This window comes from Cyprinodon variegatus, unplaced genomic scaffold, assembly GCF_000732505.1.
Source record: "Cyprinodon variegatus isolate N-32 unplaced genomic scaffold, C_variegatus-1.0 Scaffold326, whole genome shotgun sequence".
Lineage (NCBI taxonomy): Eukaryota > Metazoa > Chordata > Actinopteri > Cyprinodontiformes > Cyprinodontidae > Cyprinodon > Cyprinodon variegatus.
Window position 1 is genome coordinate 685,990 of NW_015150779.1, and position 10,297 is coordinate 696,286.

A 10,297-nucleotide genomic window follows, 5' to 3' on the forward strand; every position below is an offset into this window, starting at 1 on the left:
CAAAACAAAGCTACGGAGCAGACTGGACATCAGGAGCACACTTCGTGTGTCATTGTCTCCGATTACGCCTCGATGGGACCGGCTTGTTTTATTTTTATGCTGTTTGTATTTGATTTTATGCCAGTCGTATCACTTTACTTGATCGTATTTACCCGCCTGGCCGGTCCGCAGGGGGGGGATTTGAACACGATCAAGTAAAAAAACGGTCCACCATCCCCCCGGCCGGTCCATCCCCCCCCGATCCGCGAAAATATTGTCTGACATATAGCGGTCCGTGGTGCAAAAAAGGTTGGGGACCGCTACTCTACAGTACTGAATTGAACCGTACCTTAGTGTACTGCACCGTACCGAAACATACCATACCATAACATAACCTAACATAACATAATATACCGTACCGTACCATTATATAGCGTACTGTACCATAGTGGACCGTACCTTAGAGTACTGCACCGTACCGTGCCGTACCATACCATAGTGTACTAAACCCTAGAGCGGTGGTTTCCAACCTTTTTTGACTTGTGTACCCACTTGGCCAAATTATCATACCATGACTAGCCCTGGGTCAAACATATTAATTATTTTCCAAAAATACGAAGTACAACTGATTATTAAATTAAAATATTTATTTAATTCCCTTCACTTGTACATTTAATGCTCCGACATTTCATTATTTTAAATTAGAATAAAAAAATTATATAAATATGGTGCCTGGAAAATTAATAAATAAATTGAAAAAAATCTAATTAACTTACAAATCTACAAATTGGAGTTCTTCTGAATAAGACCCCCTAAACACACATCTAAACTTGATATATCAGGAAAAAAAATTATAATTACAAAGTAATATTCAGATCCACCATGTAATTTTTACTTTGTTTTCATCATTCACTGTGTTAATGAGACACCTGGCCTCAACTGAGTCCCCAACAATGGCATGTTTCAGGCATTTACCCTTGACTGCAGCTGCTTTATTGCATTCTTCTCTTGTGACTTTTGTCTTTGCCCCTGAGAGCAGTAGTGCAGGTGCACAGCACTAATACCCATTCTAGTCTTTCATGTAAATGTTGATTAGGACATTTTCTTTTTATCTTTTTGGTTGATAAAATCTTGGTTTATTTTGCCCTCTTTTATTGTATTTCTTTCTCTGGGAAGTAATATATTAAATGTTTTCATGTACCCCCTGCGATGCATATTAAGGTTGGTTTGGAATCCCTGCCCTAGAGAACTGTACCGAACCGAACCATACCATAGTGTAGTGCACGGTAACGAACAACATTATACCATACTGTACTGCTTGTACAATACCGTACTATAGTGTACCGTAGCGGAGACAGTGTCGTTGGATGTAGGAGTTTGCCCTGAAATTGAAGGATTGACAGTTCAAGCCCCGACTCCGACTCGTTGTGTCCTTGGGCAAGACATTTCACCTGCATTGTCTACTGATGGTGGTCAGAGGGCCCGGTGGCGCCAGTGTACGGCAGCCCCGCTTCTGTCAGTGAGCCCCAGGGCAGCTGTGGCTACAATGTAGGGGGGGGTTCTTTGTTTTATTCTAAAGATTAGTTTATATTTAATCTCACTTTTTCATTTTGTAGAAAATCATCATGTTTATTTTCCCGCTCCTTCCGGTCTCTGGGTTTTTGTTTTGCCCCAAACTCATTTAACATGTTTTATTTATTTATTTTTTTGTCTCTTTTAAACTAACATCATTCTGTACTGTATGTACAATGTCATCCACTTTGGTGCAAAACATTTAATAATAATAATTGAACTTTATTGATCTCACATTGGGAAAATTACCTCTGAATTTAACCCATCCCCTTGGGGAGAAGTGGGCTGCCATCGAGGGGCGTCCAGGGAGCAATCTGGGGTTAAGGGTCTTGCTCAGAGAACCAGAGTGGCAGTCTGTGGGAGTGGGGCTCAAACTCATAACCTCAGGATTTTAAGCTCTATGCCTTAACCACTAGTAAGCCACTCCCCCTTTACTGAAAAAAAAAACTGCTTTATTTGTTGGTCTTAGTTAACAGCTTTGGGCAAGGTTTAAAACAAACTCCAGGTGGGGTATTTTATTGGAATGAGAGTTAGCAATAATAAATATGGCTGCGGCGTTAAGGGAGAGGGACATTCCCATCCACAGAAATCCTATGTAGGCCCTTAAGCACCACTTCCTGGTCAAAGGGAAGCATTACAACGCTCACTGAAAAAATACAAACCATATAAAATGCAGTATAGGCCCCAATATCAAATCTAGATGTCAAGAAGAAGTACATTAAGAAGTATGTAAGTCCATTTTATTCATACAGTGCATTTAAAACCTTTAACAATAAAAAAAAAAAAAGTTTAGAAATAAGACATGCAAATATTACTGAGCATTTTTTATGTAAGTATGTTCTTAGAGTTCCTTTTTTATCACATGTCCAAGTTATAAACCATGTCCCTGTGTTTTACAAAGAAGGGAGTATGCACGTTTGTATTTTTAATATGTAGTGAGTCCTTTGATCTGTACTGGGTAAGTTTATTTGTTACCAACATGCAATAAACTAGTGGCTAACATAAGCAGCAGTTTTGTAGTGCATGCTGTGATGAGTCCAGGAGATTCCAGAGCTAAACCTTATGGACTCCTGTGGATTTACAAAAGGAGCGAGGACATGTAAGATGTTCCCTCCAAACAGGGATGCTCTTAATTGAATCCTTGTTTTCTTTTTGAAATTACCTTTTTACTCAAGAGTTTCACATATATAATAGATTTTACAAAAAAACAAAACAAAAAACAAAAAAAACAAAACTTATATTGATTTTAAGTAGCCTACTGTACAGATGATTATATAATCTCTTACACTAAGTCCTCTAATTAATCACTGTATGCTCTACTAAACTACTTCTATGACATCATTAGCATCATTATGGTTAAACTTACATTTTTTTTAACAGCAATTATAACAAAAATGAAATAATTCTACTTAGATGAACTGGCTTGAGTGCCCCTGAGTATTTTTCTGGGTGGATGTTTTCTTAAAAGTTACTTAAATGAATCATTATTTTAATTTGACAAAGTGTGAAATTTTTTTTTTTTTGTAAAATCCGACATATATTGGCAATTTTTTACTTCTGTATGGCAATGGTGTCCATCCATCTTCTGACACGCTTAATCCCAAGTGGGATCACGAGGGATGCTGGTGCCTATCTCCAGCTGTCCATTGGTGAGAGGCGGGGTACAACCTGGACAGGTAACCAGTCCATCGCAGTGCAACACAGAGACAAAAATGACAACCATTCACGCACACACTCACATCTAAGGAGATTTTAGAGAAGCCAATTAACCTAACAGTCATGTTTTTAGACTGTGGGAGGAAGCCGGGGTACCCGGAGAGAACCCACGCATGCTCAGGGAGAACATGTAAACTCCATGCAAAAAGACCCCGGGCCAGGAATCAAACCCGGAACCTTCTTGCTGCAAGGCAGCAGTGCTTCCAACTGTGTCACTAAACAGCCCATGGCAATGGTGTCTTGGATTTCTATTTCTATTGACTATATCAAGAACAATCATAGTTGTTCTTGGGTTTGTTTGTTTTTCCAGAGAACATTTACTTACATGAGTAGAATAGCCTTTTAAACTATGTTCCTTGGCTCATATCTTTTTGGTGTCCTATCACAAGCTTCTCACAATAGTTTGAACTTCTACCTAGATCTCCTGAAAGAACTGCCGTAATCGGGTCTGGTTTGTAGGTAACCGTTGTGGTCAGCCCTAATCCAACAGTTTACATAGGATTGAAATCCTGGCTTTGTGTCTTTAAGTAGTAACTAATATTAGTCAGGCTCATTGAAGAAGACAAAAATTTGTTTTTTGAGGGTTATTAGGACCTAAGGAAAATGTAACTATATTGTAACTATATTCAGTCAGTAAATAGCCGTTTTCTCTTATATATAGAATAATGCAAGTTGGACCAAAGTTTTTTTTACAGAATTTAAATAGTACTTATTAGGCCAATAGGATTAAAAACATTTGTATGTCCACAAACTAATTTGTATGACTTAATAAGTTTACATTTCCACTTTTTCTATTTGAAATATAATGTTATGCTGTTATATTGCAAGTTGTATGGCATATCATTTAGCTATTTAGTTTATTTTAGACCCTAATTTATTAATGTTGAAAATAAATTACATAATTCATATCAGAAAGTATGTCCTATCAGTAAGCGTAATATGAGAATTTAGTTGTTTATTGTATTGCTATATTTTCTCTGAGAGGTATTTCTCTTTGCTATACTGCTGTTTTTATCCAAATTGCATGGTTTTGTCTGTATTTATGGGGAAAAGATTACTGGTCCCTGTTATTTCTTTAAATAAGGTAACATGCCAGATAAAATAAATATTTAGCCTATTCTTATTAATATATATTTTTTTAATCAAGTGCTTGAAATCCTCATTTTCACACACAAATGATAATGTGTTTGAAAAATAACCAGCCAATGTGAGCAGTTCTGTGTAAGTGGATATTTAATTTGTTTTACTACTTTGCCAGCACACTGTAGTGTGTAATCGGATAATCCCCAACCAACTAAATAAGCACATTAAAAAGTGGAAGGAATCATTCTATCGAATTGGATTGTCAAATAAAAATTATGTCTTCAAAGCTTTATCTAAAAAATATGCAAACTCCTTGAATCAGGTCTCTTAGTTCCGGAAGACCAAATCAGACATGTTTAGCTATGCTAAATGAAACATATCACCACAATCACTTACCGACTATTAGACATGGTGGTGGAGATGTAAACGTTTGTTTTACAGCCATGATTATGGAGCATAAAGCCAATTTTCCATCAAAAGAAAACAATTCAGAGGTTAAGAGTTGTAAAAGAGCCCAGATACAATAATTCCTTAGATACCTATGATAAAATAATTTTTATACGAACATCTATTGTAAATATTTGGACAATTTAATCTTGATTAAATTAATTCAATCATTATTTTGGGTTATCCGTAAAAAAAAGAGATTTTTTTGCTATGAATAAAAATCTGGCAGGCACTGTAGCAGACTCGTTTTTTTTTTTTACCTGCTGGTTTATTTTAATAGCATCTACACCCCTAACAGGTAAAGTTTAGACAGAAAATATGTATTCAAAATGTGTCAGATGTTATGTTTTTTTTTTTTTGTTACAATGCAAGAATGCAACTGACCAGATATTTTTCTTTCTGCCATAGGGTGTAAAACCTTGAGCAGAGAAAAATGGGTGTCCTTTTCCTTTTGGTCAGGTTGAGTGGAGGATTTAGAGGAGGACCCAAATGCAGAGAATGAAGTTGAAGGTGGCTTCTGCAAAATTAAATTCAAAAGGGGCAAAAAAAACAAAAAACCAAAAAAAAAAAACCAAAAAAATACTGAAGGGCAAAGAAGTGACAATGAACCAGCAAAAATTGACTGAACAGGAGAACAGGAACAGCATCTATATATGGGAGACAGAAACAAAGACCAGGCTAATCAGCAAATTGGGAGCAGGTGTGGAAGGAGGACTCTAGAAAGTGGAAAGGAGACTGACACAAGAATACAACAGAGGTTACACAAGAAACACATAAGAACTCAAATGCAATCAAAAATAAGTAGAATAACACAAAAGGGGAATAAAACCAATGAAAGCTAAAAGATAAAACTTAAACAGAAACCATGACACTTTTGCTATATGACTGCATATAATTTCCTGCAATGCACAACCAAACCTCATAACTTCAGCCTGCATAATTGTTTATTGACCTCTCTATCTTTTATTTTAAACATCTAAACCGGTTACATCTCTCTCTTAACCCTCTACACCCTCTACTTGCTGCACTCATCCAGCCATGCCAGAGAAAGACTGACACACAAAAGCTTAAACATTTTTTTCTCTTTGGAAATTTTGATATGAATGTGATGCTGGGCCGTTTTTCTTCGCTTTCTTGTCAAAAAAAAAAAAAAACCCTTGCAAATTTAGACTGAACACCTTTACCCGTCCCCCCTCATTCATATGTATGAGAGGTGACTGACAAACTTATTGTTGGGTAATTACAGTGTGGTGAACCTTCATTGTCTTTAGATTGGTAGAGACTGAGACATGCTGTGCTTTGGCTTGCTGCACTAATGCAAACCTCTCCTGTGTAGATATTATTAGTCACTGTTTGCTTAGCAACCACAGCACATGTCTGCAATTGTTGTACAATGAAAATGTTTCGCCTGGGGCTTAGTTTATTTTGGTTGTGAGAAGACAGAATATAAAAAAAGATAGATTATTATTAATCATCATTATCATTGTTGTTGTATTGCTTTTTTAAAATTGAAATAGCTTGTTCTTATTTCACCAACTCATTTGTGCAGTGCATTGCAAAAATTCCATATTATCCATTCATCCAGCATCTTTTTTTTTTTTTTACATTTTGTATTGTTAAAACCACAAATGGAAATATATTTTACTCTGAGTTCTGACTTCTGATAGACCAACATGAAGAAAAGGATAACTATACATTCAGAAGAAAGTAACCTTTAAAACTAAACGTCTGGACTATTTGCGGTGTGCAGATGCATCTTTACACATCAGAATGTGTTTCATCAATGTAATTTGTCTCAATAGTTTGATTTAAAAACCCTTGGCTCACTTTTTAAATAGACTAATTATGGTATGTTTTATCTTTTTCTGTTATTCTTGTAAATAATATGTAGACCATGATCTGCAACCGTTATATTTCTTGTGTTTCAGTCACCACTGAGGTAGAGACATCAGTGGTAGTTTCCTTACCAGAACCAAGTTAAAAGTGAACTGCACTCTTGCTCAGTGGAGAGACAAAGACTCTAATATGATTGATGAATAGTTTAAAGCCTCAAGTAGTGAAGATTTGGGGTCATCTGCAGGCAGTGGTGTCTAAAGCACTTTATGCTTCTGTCCATTGTCAAGGTTCATATCAATACCCACTTTATTTTTGTACTTTATTTTGAACTTTTTATAACAAGTGTTGCTCTTTATACACAAGACAAGAACAATACACTACTTAAAGAATAGGTGAAAAATAAAAAATAAAAATCAGAGAGACATATCTTAATAAAGTAGTTTTAAGGAGTTAAAGTTTCCAAATGGCAATCTCTATTTATTTCAAAATCCAGAGAGGAAAGGTTGTCAAGTCTCAAATTTTATGTGCCGTTCTTATATGGAAGAAGAACTTTTAAATAGATTTTTGGGGCTGCAATAGAGAAGGCATAATAACTGTTACTTTAATTGTTTGACCTCTAAATGTACCATATGATGGACTGGAGCTGTCCAAGGTGTTCCACCCTGTTTGATCTCTGAAGATGGGAAACCAGCCACCTGTGACCTGAAAAACAAACTTTAGAAAAGGGGTGACAAACTTTTTTAAGGCTGAGGGCTACTTCATTTATGGTGAATCATACATAGGAAGGGACACCTATATTGACCCATGGACTGGAGGGGTCAGCATTCAGCTAAGCTCCATACATAATATATATATATATATATATATATATATATATATATATATATATATATATATATATATATATATCTTTTGTTTCTGTTTATTTTTAATTTTCCTTCAGGTACTGCTATTTACTCAGATTTTTAAATCTGACTAAATGCTTAAATGCTCTATAAAATATTCAAAAAGAAGAGCAAAAGAATAAAATAAAATTTCAAACACAGCCCACTGGTAAGTTGTGTTTTTGGAAGACACTGAGGGCACCCCATGTGGTTCTGGAGGACCCCTTAGAGGCTGCAGACCCCATTTTGGTGTCCCCCTGATCTAGAAGAGAAACTGATGGATGGAACTCTGAACACCACAGCACACTTAAGGAGATCTTAAAATATATTTTAGGACCCTCTAAAATACCTCTCTGGAGAGGATTTCACAAAGAAAAAAATTTTCATACAATGAACTGTGAACTTCTTCATTAGACTGTTAAACAACGACAACACTGATTTAATGTAACTGCCGATTATACTAATTAAATGAAATAGACAGTTGTATTCACACCCTTTATGATGACGTCACTAAATTAAATCCAGTGCTAGGAAATGCAATGCTTCTGTTTGTCCTGTCCTTGTTCCTAAAGTTATATTCCCATATTATCATCTTGAGCTTTTTATTATTATTATTATTAGCCATTGAATCTAATGTAACCTGTGCAGGTGTTTCTTGCTTAAGGTCCTGGAAGAAAAGTCAGTAGTCATAATTTAGTCCTAAACAGGTAGCATAAATTCACCGATAAGTTGCACTGAGAACACATACTGTACTCCCCACTGAGCTGTTACTAAAAAAAGTTATGTGCTGTGAACAGCAGAGGGCACTAGTAATATATCAGTTACTACTAGAGAAAGAAAATAAATTTCAGTTATCAGTACCAGGTTACAAATGATAACATTATGAAACACTGAGAAGATATCTAGCAATATAGTCATAAAATAATGTTTATTCACTTTGTATGAAAGCCTTGACTTCAAAATTCATTAGCTGTTAGTGTGGAGCAGATATTTTTCTTTACAAATCAACGCGTTGACTGTACTCCTGGACCACACACTGTGCAAAATGACAGACTGTTTGGCTTCCTCAGCGCAAGAGAAAATTCTTGCTTCATCATGAGGTCAAATGGGCTTTTTTGCTGTCTGTTAACACTCAGAGTAACACAATGTAATAACACACAGCCTGTGGGAGCTCGGCCAATATCAATACATCACCTCAAGAGGCAATTATAGTCATTAAAGGGATAAAATGTGATGAAACTGCAGGCTAACAGCTTGAAAGTCATTATCACATTCACCGCACAACAATACCAGTTCACTGTTAGTATGCTGTGTATTACCAAAGCAGTTCAACTAGTAAAATGTGAAATCTGAAGCAAGTGGTCAAACACGATAAATCTCTAAATTTATTCTGCCGGAGTAATTTCTCATAGCATATTTTCCATCATTAAGACTTAAGTATATTCAAATACTAACAAATTAAATCCTTAACTTTGCACGAGTGAAGTAGGTTTGAAGGATTTCTCCTTGGTGGATTTGGATCTATGCTTGGCTTGGATGTGTTTTTTCTCCCACTCATTATCAGATTCTTTGAACCTGAAAGGTGGGATTTCTTTTAAAGCAATTGTCACCTGTTGAATGTACTTCATGTTTAAAGTGTAACCCTTAATTAAGTTCAGTTGATTTATCCAGCATCAAATTGCAATAATATAAAAGCACTTTATAGCCAGATCCAGTACATCAAAAGTTGTGCAGAAATCAACTAAATTCTTTCCAATAAAATCAATTCAATAAAACATTCAGGAGGAATATAACAGTACAATTTTTATAATACAGAAATATCACAGTTAGTTGATTTTATAATGCTGATGGATTAAAATGTATAAAAATGGTTTAATCTCTTTCTATGTTGTATGCAAATATTAAAACCATGTTTTTTTCCTGTGCTGCAGAAAAAGTGCCTCAGAAAAATATACCCGAGGCAGGCTTCAAAGCAATCTGTATTGTACGCAGACTTTAAGCTTATACCTGCACAATTAAGAATCTGTATTAATTTTTGGAAATCAGAGTATACTGATAGGATGAAAGTATTGCATGCAGCTCTGTTCTGCACATCCCTGCAGTCATTTTGAATTTCTGAATGGAATGTGGTCTTGTGATCTGCAAACGGCATCATCGTCCAAGCACAAACATTTAATGCATCACAGTGACAACGATTATCAAAATCTCTGCATTCTTAGCTTGAGCCATGGATGTTGTCATAGAAACACGAGTATGTCTTATCAAGTACAGCCCTTGTTTTTTTTTTTTTTTCTTTTTTTTCACTGCAACTTATTTCGGCTGTTCACTGTAGGTATGACAACAGGCTATTAGAAGGTGTTGCATTCATTTCCATGCTAATAGACTTAACAGCCATTGTGTGTTAGCTTAACCTTTGATCTTGCCTTGTCAAATTGTTGTCAGCTTATATTAAATTAGACCTTTTTATGTAAATGATGTAAAATGCTTTGAAAACTATAAATAGGCATAATTCAGCTGAGAGCTGATGCGATGGTCGCTGGGATATCACAACATTGTTGGTGCACTTTAACGGTCAGATTGTTCAAATCCATTTATGATGTATGCTGCTCAGAGGTGCTGGGGTTAAATGTTAATCTTGTACAGCGTATTCATGCTCATGTGTTTTCAGTTCCTTAAATGCTTAAAATGTTCAGCTGAAACAAATAAAGATCCAGATTGTATTGCATTTGATAATGACACAAAAAGATAGAGGATACACAACACTTTCATCATTGCAGACT